General features: G+C 32.5%; 1 protein-coding gene across 1 annotated transcript in view; it reads left to right on the top strand.

Moving 5' to 3' along the window:
* Positions 1 to 16495, top strand: part of LOC113398079 (neuropeptide F receptor) — a 79928-nt gene that overhangs the window by 22736 nt on the left and 40697 nt on the right. The window lies entirely within an intron of this gene.

Raw genomic sequence — 16495 nt, 5'->3', positions numbered from 1 at the left:
TAACCTGGCTTCTCGTATATTTTGACATCAAGTCCTTTGTAAATTTCTAATTGAAAGATAAATAAATACTTATGTTTTGAAACGCTACATAAAGTGAATAATTAATTTTTTATACACATGAAATGACTACGTTGGATTATAATGAAAATAAAATCAGAATTTAATTCAAATAAAATCTCTATCACTAAGGTACGACTCGTTTCAACGCGTTAACAGAGATAAAAAAATATAAATTTTTCATTCATTTCATTTAAATGTAGCAGAACATACTCCTTTTTTTATTGTTAAGAAGCTTTCGAGCTTATTTCACTATGGCTAACATATGGTTATCCCATCCCACATATGAAGGTTGACCTTTGAATACCTTTAAGTGCAAAAGTTGCGGAATTACAACACATACAAACTCATACAAACTCAGTAAAGATTGCCTGAATTTAAATCCATACATGCATACCTCGGTTAAAATCGTGGATTAAGTTCGTAACAATATTTTATTACATTTGAATTTTACGTACAAGAATTAATTAATTAGTACTTTTATGTAGTTTTAGAAATAAACGATTTATTTACAGATTTGATAAATTAATAACAACTTAATCCTTTTAGGAATTACGGTTACATACTTATTTTAACAAATATAGAAGATACGTGTGTTTACAAGTGGGAAAGAGAGAGAAGATTTATATAACTATTGATTGACTTATTTCAATTTTAAAAATCGAACGCGGCTATAATCTTTTGTCAGAGCTGTGAGTGATGTACTCGTACTTACGTTATTATATTATTATGTTCATAAATGTTATGTTTGTAATTGCAATAAGACAAATAGGGTCATGAGTGAAAGTGGATGAAATTGAATTGTATTCTAGTTATGAAATCATAGAAATTGTATTTAATTTTATAAACAAAAGAATGTGATAAAATGTATCGATCTTAAAACGTAATAACTTTTTTGACTGACCTCGGGTATGTAGTTTACAAGCTTATTGCTAAACTGACGAAGCAGTCGCACTCGCAAGTGTCGTACGTTACAAAGGGGTAAACACTATATGCCGCTGAGTAAACATCGTTAAGGCATATGAAGGTGTTGAAATAAGTACTCGTGTATTTGTTCGGAACTGACGGACCCTCAATAGCGCGTTTCAATGGAAGAAGAAGCAAAGATAAACATACTTTAGTCGTTGTTATGTTATGCACTGCAAACAGTTCTTCAATGATATCTTTATAAACTAGTTATCGCCAGCGGTTACAAAATATGCCTATGTTCTTCTTTGGGGTTTAGCTTGCTTCATACCAATTTCATCAAATTCGTTACATTGATTTGGCTTGTTAGCGTGACAAACAGAGTTACTTCCAGATTTATAATTGACAGAGATACAATTAAGTAATTACTAATATTCCTATTTACCAATACAATTAAGGTTTAATCTTGTGCTAGGAGTGGCAACGACAATAGCCCAAGGGGTCAGTAAATACACTGACTTTTTTCTGTAACCTTAATTAGGTCATGTTATTTAGTCCCTACGATATCTATGATCTTAAACACATTAAATGCGTTTATTTAAAAGTAGATCACGTGTACTCGTGAAGCGTTTACTGGCGGATACTTTACGATACAATAGAATAGAAACATCTACGTGACTACGGTTAATGTTTTATCTATCCTCAATAAAAACACAGTATGGCGAATCTCAATACGTTTGTATTGAACATCGATAAACAAAGAAATCCCTAGCGACTGTAATTCTATCGTCGAGTAGAGATAAAAAGTAGACAATTGTTTTTTTTATTTTTTTTTTAGTCGATTCGCAGACGAACGAACAAATGAGCCATGATGATAATGGTCGCTTCTGCCATTACGTAGTCATTTCATTTCAAGTACTGTAAAATAGTGATATTCTGTACTGAACATAGTAAATCAGTCGTGAAATTTTGTAATGCGTGTATCCTTCTGAGAGCCGAGATAGCCCAGTGGTTAGACCTCTTATATCTTAACTGATGAATGCGGATTCAAACAAAGCAAGTACCACTGAATTTTCATGTGCTTAGTTTGTGTTTATAATTCATCTATTCATCATGTCTAATTTCCACGAAATTCTGCCACATGTGAATCCACAACATTGGAGCAGCGTGGTGGTATATGCTCCTAACCTTCTCCTCACCGGGAGAGGAGGCCTTAGCCCAGCATTGGGAAATTTACAGGCTGTCGATACATGTTATATCCTTCTCATACACGCATTACAAAATAATAATATATGTTTACAATCAATATCGTATCGTTATTAAAATGGTGGACACTCAATATGAAGATTTAAACATGCATATATGAGCCTACTTGAATATAGAATTTTGTTTTTTTTTTTATATGATAATCAATTATCACTTTCTGATATTTCACGATCATAATCCGCGGTGAGATTCGCGTTATTTCTTCCAGAATAACTCTAATGATTCTTATAATTAGGTTCAAATAACTGATGAAACGGTAAACTATACTGATGAAATAAATTTATTAACATAAGAATTGATAACATTAAGTGCTTAAGTTACTGAATAAATCTTGACCGCGTGGAATGGTGGCAAGAATGCTAGCAGCATTTCTCCGTTGAATCGCAATTCCGATTGGACTAAAAACGAACCAGCCCTCCTGTCACCAGTCGAGGCAATAAGGCGAGGTGTTATACTTTTGATGAAGCTTTTTGCACCATCACTCCAAGGGCCAAGTGTTTCGACAGCACATGGGACAAGAAAATAATTTGACATAATTGAACAAAACTTTACCAAGACATATTATTTTATCAAATTGTATTATAACCACATATGAATTATAACATTCAACCAAATATATACATATATTATTAAATTTAACACCACACACATAAAAGAAACATACTTCTTATGATAATAAACACGTTTGTACGATAAAGCAGCGTTATCGGTCTATAAATTATTTCTTTCAACGTTAGGGTTGTGATATTAGCAATGAACGAGATCAGATGGTCATGTCAAATATCGACATTCGCTACATAACTTTGCATACTGGAACAGTCATATAAATTACTATATCTTTGAAGGTAAGATTCAGTATCGGTTGTACATACCCTATTTCATACAAAACTTATGTATGATTTTTTTTTTAACTTGAGTATGATTTACGTACAATGAATGTAATTGAAAAAAACTTTAATATGTTGGGAGACCCTATCAAATGTTTGAAAGATCAGCTGTTTGCTGATTTAAAATAAAAAAAGAAAAAAAATTGCTTCATTAAGAAAAAGAGCTTCAATGATTCTTATGAAAGATCGTATTGTTATGCATCAGTTTGACAGGCTGTCTGCCAGTGTATGGTATGTGTATGTGTATGTGTGCTCATTGATGGTGAAAACACTGATACTGATTTATATTTCTTATATTTATTAACGAATGTGACCACGTGACTTAAAGAGGCCCAGTCGTCAATTATGTGTCTCCTTACACACGTCTACGGCCCAAACACTATCTTTCAGATAAATGGGAATCCCCAATGCTACGACATTGGATTAAATAACATGCTTCATTAAAATCAAGATCATAATTGTAGTGAAAATATTTTACGCCTACTAACATTTATTTAATATATATATAAACATTTTATGGGCCTCGTCTCAAATAAATGTTTATTATTATCATTATTCTTAAATAAATTAAAAACGAATAATTTGCACTGATTAGCAACTAGAACAGCGGTACAAAGAGTTGCGAAAATCTGAGATATTACTTTTGTCGTTTTGTATAATAATAGTTTCCGTTGTCAGCAATATTTCAAAAACCTGAACATCTCTTAAATGTTTTCATCTTGTAATAAATTGTGATAAACGCAAACTAGAGTACAGTTACATGAATACTTCATTCCTTTCAAGAACATGAAATTCAAGCTTGTCACGTCAATGGTTTGAATTTAATGCGAATGAAACTGTGAACTGCTGCTACTTATGTAATCATTATTATATAACCTTCTCTGTAAGCACTGCATCTTCTGGTATTAGATGTATTTAAATAAATAAATATTGGACAACATATACATTACTCTGATCCCAATGTAAGTAGCTAAAGCATTTGTGTTATGGAAAATCAGAAGTAACGACGGTACCACAAACACCCAGACCCAAGACAACATAGAAAACTAATGAACTTTTCCTACATCCACACGGCCGGGAATCGAACCCGGGACCTCGGAGTGACGTACCCATGAAAACCGGTGTACACACTACTCGACCACGGAGGTCGTCGTAATATTATTTATCTGTAATCATTTTTATGACGTATTAATAAATATATTATACATTTATTCTGGATGAAGTTTTCACTATCATAGAATTAAAAGCAGCCATCAATCATACTTTTCAATAACATAAGTGAGACGAACCAACGAAACAACAAAATCAATATATACTTTATTCAAGTAGTTTTACAACCTCTTTTGAATCGCAATTTTACAGAACTATGTTAAGTTAAGCTGCCACCGGTTCGGAATGTAGATTCTATCAAGAAGAACCAATACTATTTCCAAAATTTAAAATATAACGTTGTTAGTTAAATAAATATATCTTGCCTGAAATTCAAGAGGTATTTAGTAGCTCCATGCATTTTTATAATCTATATAATCTTGTGTTGAAAAATATTCTGTATTTATTAATTGGACAACAAATTAAATTACTTCATAAATTGCAAATAAAACAAATGCCACTGTTTATTCTTCATCAGAGTATTTTCAGAACTAAACTCGTTTACAAACTCTAGGAAAATTCCTACGTACGAGACAAATTGATCAACCAACCGTCTGTGTTTGAGCGGACGAATTTCTAGAAATGAAGTCGTGCCCAGTTATCGGTTAAAACGATTTACAAACTCGCACGTTCTCTCGTTCCATATCGAAGTCATAGTTGAAGCATCCGCCGTGATTATAAGTTCTGGTACATCTTCACGACTGGTTGGTACATTTAGTAATCGATAGGTTTGATCAAACGTTGGAAGCACGTGCCAACGTTTAATACGGATATGAATAGATACATTGAAAAGAAACTTTTAAAATTATTACATTTCGTTTGATGTTAAAAAATTATTCATGCGTGTGGGCGATGGACTGTTTTTATTGCTATGTAAAAAAATTTGTAATTCATAAATCAATAAGAAAGAATTAGATATTCTTTTTTATAGTCGGGTAATATTTTTTTAAACAGGGGTATAATTCCCGTTCAGAAGGATTGTTAATGTTCTTCGAATATAAAAATATATTATTAGTTGCTACAGTCAATGAGGGATATAACTATGAATCCAACTCCACTTTTAGTAACTATTAATTATATTTAAGAAATAAATTTAACAACAGCATCCCAGAAAATGTTGAGAAATTTCGAATTTTTAAATAATACTTTTTTTATTTAAGTTTGTTTTATATATAACGTTTTAGAACGTTTGTTTAACATCTATAAAACTTTTATAGTTTTAAGATTGGTCCTTGGGAATGGAAAGATCTCTAGGATGTTTCAAATAAAATAATATAATATTATGTTCAGTATAGGCAAAAAAAAAAAAAAATTACCTCATCCCAGTTTTGAGGTACCGAGGATAAATTTAAAAAAGATTCCGACCTTCAACAAGATTTCAAATCTGTAATTTTATCTATACTAACAATATAAATACGAAAGTTACTCTGTTACCTCTCCACGCTCAAACCGCTGCACCGATTTAGAGGAAATTTGGTGGGGAGATAGTTTGAGTCCCGGGGAAGGACAAACTTTATTTAAGTTCAGCGCTCGGATAATATTGGAAATGACGGTTTTTGCATAGGTAAATTTATATAAATTTCGTCCAGATAAACATGCAGGACGCAGCTAGTACTGACTAAAGATGACGTTGAACTAAGAGCCCGTAAAAAATTTCAAAAGATATTATATTATATATTCGTATGTACATAATTGTAATTTCAATTCTTAATCTTGAATTAAAGAATGGTTTACTTTAAAAAAAAAAAACAATACGAGTACAATCCTTACTAATATTATTTTAAGTTTGTATGTATGGATGTTTGTTACTCTTTCGCTTTCTACTGAATACATTTTAATGAAACTTTACAATAATATAGTTTATACATCAGAAAAACAAATAGGCAATAATTTATAAAGATATTGTGTGAATCATATCACGGGAGCGAAACCGCGAGCGATAACTAGTACTTCACGAATTACAAATATCAAAAGATTATAAAATTTTATTATGATTATTATTCTGATAACGAAATCTTATTATCCACTCTGTAGTTATCCCCGACAGAGACGCACAAACCATTAAATTATATGAGACTAACATTGTACACGTGATTACAAGACGTGTTTGGAATTGTTTAAATTAAATCTTGTATTTTTAAATTAAGAACGATAAAACTCTCGATTTCATCAACGTTACGCTCAAATGGTATTAACTGCCAATGTTACAACTATAGATAAACGAATGATTTTTTACTAGAGACATGTATAAAGCTGTTAAATTTGACGTTGGATTTCGGATTAGTTATTATAATAAGGTGCAAGATGCATCGTGAGGAAACCTGCATGTGTCTAATTTCAACGAAATTCTGCCACATGTGTATTCTACCAACCCGTAATGGAGGAGCGTCGTGGAATATGCTCCAAACCTTCTCCTCAAAGGGAGAGGAGGCCTTAGCCCAGCAGTGGGAATTTTACAGGCTGTTAATGTATTGTATTGTATGTATAATAATATAATTTAATAAAAAAAAATTTACATGAAATATTTGTCAGAGCAGCAAACCTCAGAATCATTCTGTGAATATTTAATTAAAAAAAAAAAAAAAACGGCTGCCTTTGTAATTCAAACGTACTTGTTAAGGCGTTTAATTATGAAATGTAATTGGCATCCAAGTAATTAACGTAGCTGCCATTTGAAATAGAAATTGTACTAATAATGTTCAACATTAATCACACAGTCGTTGTAAAATTTCTATTGGTGTTAATAAGTGATTTCATAAAAATAAAAAAAAAAAAACAAATAACAATATAGAGAATTGTAATTTTCAAATCCAATGAGGGTTTATATTTATAATAAGGAAATTATTAATAGTTATAGATTTTTTTTTGTTTGGATTTTTTTTTTATGTCACATTGGTAAGCGGAATGGCAGATGATGCACCTGATGGTAAGTGAGCACCACTGCCAATAGAAATTAGTATTGTAACAAATAATAACAGCTATTATATTATCAAAAGGTCGTAACCTTGTGATTATGTTATATCTCTTGTGCCTGTAGTTATACTGGCTCATTCACTCTTCAAACCGGAACACAACAATACTAAGTACTGTGGTTTGACGGTAGAATATATGGTCAGTGAGTACTATATAAAAAAATCTTAAATAAATAATAAAATCTAACTTTAGCTACGACTACTTTGACGACCTCCGTGGTCGAGTAGTGTGTACACCGGTTTTATTGAGTACGCCACTTCGAGGTCCCGGGTTCGATTCCCGGCCGAGTCGATGTAGAAAAAGTTCATTAGTTTTCTATGTTGTTACTTCAGATTTTCCATAACACAAGTGCTTTAGCTACTTACATTACGATCAGAGTAATGTATGCTATGTTGTCCAATATTATTATATTATTGTTACATAGCACAGTACATAAGGTGGAAGGCTGATACCTCCCGCCTGGCTTATTCCATGCGAGAGATCATCGAAACAGCCGTGTCTGTTAACACCTGCGTCGGCCGGAACGTGTCGCGATACCACTCGATCCATTGGCTCAGATGGACTTCGTACCACGGGTATACCCTCTTGCGTGTTTGAGACCCACACGTGCGGTTCCGTCAGAGAGACACGGTAGTACACGCATTCAAATCGTGACGCCAAAAAAAGAAAAAACGGTGTACGGCACCTGCTATCCCCTGAACATCACTATGCTTGTATATTTAAAGTATTTAAAACATAAAATTGTATAGTTTTAATATTGATTTATTAAAATCATGATACAATTGCATAACCTTACTTCGATATATGAATTAGTGTAATTACTTCGTATTAACGCTTTAAACATTATACAATAATTAACCTCAGTACAGATATGATACGTGAAATTTATAATTAAAAATATGATATATTTAAAGCGATCCCGTGAATTCGGATCTTCTGTGTAAATATGCACTTATAATAATAATAATTGTTGACGTCACCATCCCTCATGACGAGAATCTCGTGAAGGTTGAGAAGGATAAGCAAATAAAATATCTTGACTTAGCTCACGAGGTTGTCGACATGTGGGATGTGGATACAGCAGTTATTGTGCCGATAGTCGTTTCAGCGAATGGCCTAATGGCCAAGAGCCTCGACCAACACCTTAAGAGGCTCTCGTTAGGCAGCTGGGTCAAGGGCCTGATGCAGAAGGCAGTACTCCACGGCACGGCGCGTATTGTGAGGAAATTCCTCTCTCTGGGGCCCTGACCACCGGTGGCTTGGACCCTGTTCCCGCCACTGATTGGCCTCTGTATTTTATATTTTTAAATATATTTTCTATATAAAAATGTATTATACATGATTGAGAATAAATAAAGATAACATAATAATAATAATTGTTTTATTTGAAAATTAGTAACATAATATTTATGTAAACTAATCTAGATATATCAATAGAAGTAGAATTTATTCGATGATCTCTAAACACATAAACTAGGCTGAGCCCGTAACTTTCTTCCGATAGTACAGTAACAGTACGATCTCGTTATATATATTGTCGTTTATTTAAATAAAACAGTAAAGCAAGCATTTAATCAAATTACATGAATGAACGTATGACGATTAATTTTATCTAATTATCTATGTGAGCTCTTAAGAGCTAATGATAAATTGATTACTTGTTTTATTTAAAACAATAGCATTATGTTTGATAAGCAACTAAGGATTGACCGCATTTGTAGCTAAGCGAAGCGATACGTTTAACACGTTAGCAGCGGCATCATTTTTTTATTTTTTCCATTCCTGCTGCACGGGGCCTGTATGACCTCGTATGAAAACGATCATTACACCGGCACGGGGCTTATTAGACCGCGTAACGTTTAAGAAACTAAAACTCGATGTGATGTGATCGAATTTTATTTCTTCAGTGCTGTACATGGTCAAAGAGATCTCGTATTAAAGTAGATACACCATAGCATTCTGTTTTCAATAGGCATCATATGAATATATTTATCACTTTCCTACAATATATCAAATCAATTTTACGGCCTCCGCACGACAGAGAAAGCTATGTTTTTCTTAGCCGCACCGCAAGGGAGACACATACGAGGCGTATTAGACCTCGCTCCGCATTGAACGTGTTAATACTTCAGTCTTACCTGTGCTATTAAGTAGTTAATTAAATGTATACCTTGTTAGTTTTAAAATTTAATTAGTTTTTAATAAAAATTAATTGATTTTTTGAATTGACAGTCCGGTAATAAACATAAATAAGCGTATGTCCTTCCTCGAGGTATAAGTTTGCATGATACCAAATTTTATCGAATTGAGTTTAGAGGTTTGGCCGTGAAAGAGCAACAGACAGACCGCCAGTGTTACTTTCGCATTTATAATACTAGTATAGAAGATATAAAGCGTAGTCAAATACGAAAATTGTTGTTTTTCATGCAGGACATATTGACTTTGCAGTTGAGAGAGTTTATGTTCATCTCGATATCATTTACACTGCGAAACGGTGATAGAGTTACATTCTCAAATTTAATATGACGATTCACTCATAATTATTAGAGCCAACTTGAATATAACATTGATAACATACAGAGAATACTGAACTACGCATAACTGGGTCACGATAAAATTAACTGATTTCTATATCATTACATAGTATAAAACAAAGTCGCTTACCGCTGTCTGTCCCTGTATGCTTAGATCTTTAAAATTACACAACGGATTTTGATGCGGTTTTTTTAATAGATAGATTTATCAAGGTTTATATTTGTAATACAGGTACAATATAGGAGATAAACATTGATAATTTTAGAGGTTTCTAAAGTGGTGTCGTAAATAAACACATTTTTTGCGCTTACATTGCAAACTCTGGCTGAACCCTACGATATAGATCAAAATAATGTACTAGTATTATACACCCTAAAAAGGTCTTCCATAAAGGCCGCGATGGGTTATGTCTATCTCTTAGGGTTAACCGACAATAACCATTTTTTATCCTTTACTCTTATCCTTTGATTTTTAAGCAATACTGCATTAATCCCTATTCAATAAAGTACCTTAAATACATTATGCATTTAATATAGATCAATATGTTTACAGCATGTAATTTAAATGAATATTTTTCGAAAATATTAAAGATTTAAAACGCAGGGACATAGCATTTGTATTGTCTAATGACAAAAAAGGTCTGAACGTTGTAAGACATTCTGTATATATTAAATGTATATATATTTAATATCGTCATTGCACTTGTGCCAAACCGGGGCGGGTCGCTATTGACATAATACATTACTGTGATAGTTGAATTTGTGTATGAAAACTATGTTGTTTATGTAAATTGTTTCGCCTTTCATTTGCTTGGATTGATATTGATATGTTAATTATATTATCTTGTTATAAGATCTATTGATAGAGCCAATCATATTATCCTGGAAGACTACTACTAGTTGATGGTATGACTTTTGACATGAGTTAAATTAAATATAGGGAACGGTTATTGTTTTTTTAAATTGACATCTTTGAGCTGTGACCACTCACCGACGGATCACACATTTGGCCTACGGTTCAATTTAAAAAAAATACTGTGTAGTAACTTTAGAGTCAGTTAATGACTTTAGAGTAACTTTTAGAAAAAACTGATTCAAGTTATTTTTTCATAAATTTCATTAATATATATAATCAATATAATATGTATTAAACAGCATTTCAAAAAAAAAAATCTAAATCGATCTATAAATTAATGGCGGATTTATGAGGTAATAAAGACAAAGAAAAAAAATAAAAATCAAATTCGCATACAATGAATTATTTTTTTGCGCGCTAAATCTCTGTTCACAAAATACAACTTATATTTGAAGATATAAAATTTTATTAAGAAAACATCACGAGAAAAGCATGTCGGGAACACATTTGACCAACATTCAAGGAGCAACGTGATATAATAAGCTTTAAAGCTTTTTCCTTGAAGCGGAAGCTTTTATCCAGCACTCCCAGAAGTCGAAAATTATTCAGTAAAAATATATAACACTCTTTTAAGCAATGTTCATTGACAATATAAGATATGTGTCCCACAAAAAATATTTATGATCAATTACATGGTTGATCTAGGACAATATAGGAGTTAATGTATAATGACATAGTCATCAAACGAAATATGGATAAGGTACTGGCTATCCTAGCTAGGCTAATTCAATAACCTGTCAATGATCCTCGCCCTGAAAGTTGAAATAATCGAAATGCCTAGGTAACAAAAAATATTTTATGAATAAGTATATATTTCAGATAAAGTAAATTATTTTTTGGTAAAAAAACAGGGGAATGTGTTTGTGTGTAATTTTTTTATCTGTATGTGGGTGCATTATTTTTGTGTGCGTGTTAGTATATTTACGCGTGGGTAGGTATGTGTGCGTGTAGGTATTTGTATGTGTTGGTTGAGTTTAAGTTATAGAAAAAATGTGTTTATAATATTTTAGTCGTCGTCGACCTAAATTCAAATTCAACCTGCACATATCCTTGTGTTTTTATTCTTCGTTATAATATCTAATGGAAAATTCATCGTCATCATTCTAAGCCTACAGTAATCTACAGCCGAATATTGAACATACGCCTCCTTCTCGATGCATCAATTCACATGGTCCTGTGTTATACCCATAAATTGAGCATCTTACAATTTCTTCATTTCTTCCACTTCGTGACTAAAGTACTCCTTCTGTCTCCTGGTCTAGCCCAGTATCAAGCCTATCTCCATCTCCATCTTAATCTCATGATACACTTCTCTAAGCTTCAACCTTCGTCTTTCGTATTTCTTCGGTACACGATCAAAAAGAATACCTTCTATAGGATGTCCCATCGCTCTGCCATCATTCTAAATAGCTACAAACAAAACACAATAGAAAGCTCTTTCAAAAATCACTCAAAGATTTAACGAATAACCCATCGATTCCGTAAAAAATACTTTTATACGTACATTGCGTACGTTTTTATAAATTTATTGCTCATTTTCTGGAAATCTGAACGTGCACTGAGCGGAATGTTTCGTGTTAATGGATTCAATTTGGCGTTCGATGGTTTTTTTTTTTTTTTTGCGTTTATTTCACAAAGGTAAATGTTTTGTAATAATGTGATAACGTTATTTTATTTTCACGAGGCTGTAAATACAACTGCCGTTGATAATAGTATTTATTCAGTATACAAAAGGGTTAAAAAAATATTTAAATATTTTTTTACTTGACTATACAGAAAGTGATCATATTTATGTGAGGGTATTTTCATTTGTAAATGTTTCCTTGATTACGTCTGGTGTATTTTATTATTCTTTGTACTTAAGTTCTAAAGCTGAATCTTCTTTGGTTAATTCTGTGACGCGTTCGTTTGTATTTCCTCTCTTTAAGCGTCTCCGCCCATCTCCAGCGAGTGTTTCAATTACTATCCAATCTATGTACCGTATTCCCTTTGAGTGTCTAATCCCTAAAGTATACAAGGCGTAAGAACAACTATATAGGCAGATCACAAACTTATATAAATAAAAATTATTATTAGAAAGTATAATATGCGGTATTTAAATTGACAAGCGGTATTTAAGATGACCCAGTGGTTAGAACACGTGCATCTTAACCGATGAGTTCGGGTTCAAACCCAGGCAAGCACCACTGAATTTTTATGTGCTTAATTTGTGTTTATAATTCACCTCGTGCTCGACGGTGAAGGAAAACATCGGGAGGAAACTTGCATGTGTCTAATTTCAACGAAATTTTGCCACATGTGTATTCCACCAACCCGCATTGGAGCAGCGTGGTGGAGGCCTTAGCCCAGCAGTGGGAAATTTACAGGCTGCTAATGTAATGACACGCACTGGTAATATAGATTTCTTTTTTTTTTATTTTGATATTCTTGGAAAACACTAACTCGGTAAACATTGCACGTTTTGTAAGAAGGATATTGACCCCAAGTGCCAAAAGATATTTAATTTACAAACTTAATGAATATATATTAAGAGAAAATTATATTATATTCATGTTTATAGAACATTCAGATTGAAAGAGAATCTCGTCACAGGGTTGAACAGATAGAAATATCGTACGCAATTTGTATATATTTTACATGTTTTTACATGTTTTTTTATTGTAATGTTGACTTATTATACCCTGTTCAAGTTAGCTTGATCTTTTCGACAGACGGGCTAGTGATGAGAAACAGAAAATATAACATATATAACAGTCGATGGAACGATGGAATGCGTAATTCAAATTAGAATTCAATTTTTTTTTAACTTATATTTCTAACAAGAGTTATACCAGCTAAAGAGACCCCAACCACTAGCCAAAGATACCCCTAGCAAAAGGACGTAAACCCCCCGTTCGTAACAATAACTAAACAATGATCTTAAGGATTTTTGTAATCGATATTTGTAGCAGTTACTGCCTGTTATTCGCGTCCCTACCGTCCGACCGATGTAAGACTATACAAGCGTCTATTATTTTAAGTAGTTTTATTTAAATTTTACTTTGAAGCAATAATGTATAATAGAAAAAGTCTTAATATTTTCGGATAACGCTTGAATCTTTAGGAACATTTGTATTATACGTATTTTTAAAAAAAAATTAAAATTTTTAAAATCATAAAATAATAATATGTTCGTCATTGCAAAGTTATGTCGATCAGAAAAATTTACATTTGTCAAAAAGATCAAGCTATCTTGTACAGGGTATAACAATATATTTCGCGTGCAAAAATATATTTATGTAAACTAAATGTTAAAAAATGTGAACGAAAAATTATGTCCAAATCACTTACAATATATTTATTTTAATACATTAATTTAAAGATAAAATATTATCTTTCTAAAAAGTAATATAAATTTAGATACAAACCTATTAACATACTTTATACGTCAGTTAAACAGAGATGCAAGATAATTTATCTGAATTCATTTTGTATCTACAATAAATAAACTTTATAATAAATTTCTCCTTTGCAATTATATGACGAACTAACGTACACAACATACTATATTTGTAGGATTGTATTATAAAAGTTTCATTAAATAATTATTTTAATTAAACATTTTATTACAGAATGTCATCGAATCGAATATGTGTACGGAAAAATCTCTTACAATTCTTATTTCACTTTTAATAAGTAATGAAGTGGCACGTATACATATTATAATACATATTTCAAGTAGAAGCGTCTACTTATAACAGAATTCTTTTAAAAAATTCCAATAGATATAAATATAAAGACGAAATGGGATGGCATTAAAGTATGGAACTAATACTAATTACTAACAGTATTTAAAACGGGATGTTCACGATGTTTTTTATTTTTATTTGGTGGAGCTCGATATTTCGACATTATCTACGAATGTCTTGTTCACGAGACTGAACAGTCAGTCACGTGAACAAGACTGAACAGTCAGTCAGTGAACAAGACATTCATAGATAATGTCGAAATATCGAGCTCCACCAAATAAAAATAAAAAACATGGTAAATATCCCGTTTTAAATACTGTTAGTAATAAAAATAACCATGCTTGCAGGCAGGATATATTATATTATATAGTAGTATCAAGTATATAACTAACTAGTATTTTAAATATGAGAATATATGGCAAAGAGTAACTGATGAGTTTCCTGCTGGTTCTTCTCGGTAGATCTACATTCCGAAGCGGCGGTAGCGTTACTTTATATAGTTTTTAGAAAAGACTCAAAAGTGAACTCCATACTTTTCGCACAGCTCTGTGCAACCAACTTTTGCCGGCAGTTCTTCCGAACCGATACGACTTGGGAACCTTCAAGAAAAGAGCGTACTCATTCCTTAAAGGCCGGCAACGCACCTGCAAGCCCCCAGGTGTTGCAGATATCCGTGGGCGGTGACAACTTTCCGTCAGGTGAGGCTCCTGCTCGTTTGCCCCCTATAACATAAAAAAAGAACTACTTATTTACTTACTTGAAAAAAGGATATTTTGATTTTTTTATAATTATTTTGTTCGAGACTTATTTATAATGTATTGAACATGTAAAACTATCTAGACTATTCCTGGGCATAAGGCTAGCGTTCCACTAATTGGCAAACACTTTACAACGAACAAAGACGCTGGAAGTTCACAATAGTTCTTCAGAACGTCTTGCATCATATAAAGCTGAACTAGTAATAGCGCTAAGTATATTTGTTAACTTAAAAGCCACTTTATAGCAACACAATAATGCATTGTTTTAATTATACTGTACAAAGTATCAGTCCGCCATTTTAATTTTATGATTTTTTAAGAATGAAAATATATGATAAATATAATTATTTTCGTACTTGATTTGTCAGTTACTTTTTTAATATTCCTAAATTCGGTAACGAAGATTTTATGGCATTATCTTGATTTAATAGCTATCTAATCAAGCTGCATATCTCATGGTCTTGTATCCAAAACCCAAATCAGGCCAATTGACACTTATTGGGTTTATCTGTAGCAAAAAAATATTTTCTGTCGTGTCAGATTTGCCAAGCCATCGCACACACTTGTTTACTCTATATCTTACGCAGTTGGCCAATTTCCCCCTAGGAAACCCACCACTGCCTAATGTATGGAATCTGTTTAATAGAAAAAAAAAAAAAACATATCATTACAAGGGACAACCAGTGTCATGTCAGTACTTATTATTACTCATTAAAAGAAAGGCAGACATTTGCCGTCTATTTTATGCGAGTAGAAATGGCTGTCATCGTTGCTTAAACAAGCAATATATATGAGCAAATTATTGTCTTTACGAGACAGTTTCCTGTCTTTACGTTGCCCGGTAACTATTATGTTTCCAACTGCTTTATTAAATATATATAGCGTTACGATACAATTAAAATAAAACTCTCGATAAATAGTTAAAAAGAAAATAACAATTTATGAACATCTGCTGGGCTAAGACATACTCTTGAAGTAAAGTCTTGTAGGCTATTCCGCCACGGTGCTCCACTGAACGTAAGGGGTGGTGCTCATAATATATTCTACCGCCAAGCAGCAATGCTTAGTATTGTCGTGTTCCGGTTTGAGTGGGTGAGTCATTGTAATTACACGCATAAGGGACATAATATACTAGCACCCAAGGTTTGGGCATTGGCGATGTAACAAATGCTTAATATTTCTTACAGCGCTGATGGGTAGTGATGACCACTTAACATCAGGTGGCTCACGTGCCTTTTCGCCTACATATATCATAACAAAAAGATTGAAATGTGGTAACAGAATTTTCTTTTTGTCTGACTATAATCAAACATTGGCTGAG

The sequence above is a fragment of the Vanessa tameamea genome, chromosome 24, assembly GCF_037043105.1.
Source record: "Vanessa tameamea isolate UH-Manoa-2023 chromosome 24, ilVanTame1 primary haplotype, whole genome shotgun sequence".
In the NCBI taxonomy this organism is placed as follows: Eukaryota; Metazoa; Arthropoda; class Insecta; order Lepidoptera; family Nymphalidae; genus Vanessa; species Vanessa tameamea.
The sequence above is the reverse complement of the archived record's forward strand: the minus strand, read 5'-3'. Positions and strand labels throughout refer to the sequence as shown.